Below are 1696 nucleotides of genomic sequence, written 5' to 3'. Positions count from 1 at the left end.
ACTAGATACCTCAAGGGCAGTGGAAGAAGACAACATCTCTCCATGGGTCCTGAGAGAGAGGGAACAGAGGCAGTGTGTGTACACTAACAACAATCTTCAACACATCTCTCGTAACAGGACAACTACCTGAGTTGTGGAAGACAGAAAATGTAGTCTCAGTTTCTAAGAAAGGAGACAGACAGGCATAATTAAACTACAGATCATGACATGTATAATATGCAAAGTCACGAAGAAGATTATCAGGAGAAGAGTGGTGATGCACCTAGAAGGATTGAGGTTATACACAATAAGCAGCACGTCTTCAGGTAAGGAATATCCTGTGTCACAAACCTACTGGAGTTTTACGATAAGGTAACCGAAGTAAGATAGAAGAGAGAGAGGGGTGAATAGCGTGCGTTGTCTTGGACTGTAAGACTTCCGACATAGTTCCGCACGAGAGATTAGTGTAAAAGTTAGAGGATCAGGCAGGAATAACAGGAAAGGCACTGTAATGGGTCAGGGAATACCTAACAGGAAGGAAACAACGAGTGATGGTATGTGACCAGGTATCAGAGTGGGCGCATGTGAAGAGCGGGATTCCTCAAGGATCACTCCTACAGTCGGTGCTGTTTCTGGTATATGCGAATTATATGACGGAAGGGATAGATTCAAAGGAGTCCTTGTTTGCAAGAATGTGAAGCTAATGCAAAGAATTCAAGCGAATAAGGATTAGGTAGGACTACAAAGGGATCAGGACATGCTTCAAGCATGGTTCAATAATTTCTCCTGAAGTTTAACCCCAACAAATGCAAAGTCAAGAAGATAAGGGAAGGTCAAAGAAGACCACAGACGGAGCTCATGCTATGGGATCAAAGACAGCAAATCTCACTCAAGGAAAAGGATATTGGGTGAGTATCGTACAGAGCACATCTGAGGCGCCCATCAACTAAATAACTGCTGTAGCATATGGCCGCCTTGCAAACCTGAGAATAGCGTCTCGACATATAAGGAAGGTGTCATTCAAGACCTGTTTACCGTATACGTCAGGCCCATACTGGAGTATGCAGCTGGTTAAGCCCTGTAGCTAAGGAGTATGTTCTACGTGGAGAAGTTAAGGGCACTCAGACTGATGTCACTGGAGGACAGGTGTTGGGGGACATGATAATGACGGATAAGATACTGAGAGGAATTGACAAAGTGAACAGGGACAAAATGTTTTAGAGATGGGATACAGGAACAAGGGGACACAGTTGGAAGATGAAAACTCAGATGAGCCATAGGGAAGTTAGAAAGTATTTCTTCAGCCTTATAGTTGTCAGAAAGTAGAACAATCTGGAGGGTGAAGTAGCAGAGGCAGGATCCATACATAGCTTTAAGAAGAGGTACGATAAGGCTCTTTTACCCGGGAGAGAATGAACCTAGTAGAGAACAGTGAAAAGGCGGGGCCAGGAGCTTTGAATCGACTCCTGCAACAACATATATGCGACTACATTTAGGTGAGTACACACATACATGCACGAGACTGAATTAAAGAAAGCCACAAAAATTAAAAAAAAAAGTAGTTACGTAATCCCCATCAACCTCAAGCCTGCCAGGGCGCACTGAACTACTGAAAACACACAGCACTAACAGTTTCATAAAACTCATTGTGGCATAGCATCCCACCAGTTGCTCGGTACTCTGGTTAAACATCTGCCGAAATTTGCAAATAGCCAAT

The sequence above is a fragment of the Cherax quadricarinatus genome, chromosome 6, assembly GCF_038502225.1.
Source record: "Cherax quadricarinatus isolate ZL_2023a chromosome 6, ASM3850222v1, whole genome shotgun sequence".
Lineage (NCBI taxonomy): Eukaryota > Metazoa > Arthropoda > Malacostraca > Decapoda > Parastacidae > Cherax > Cherax quadricarinatus.
This window is presented reverse-complemented; position numbering follows the sequence as displayed.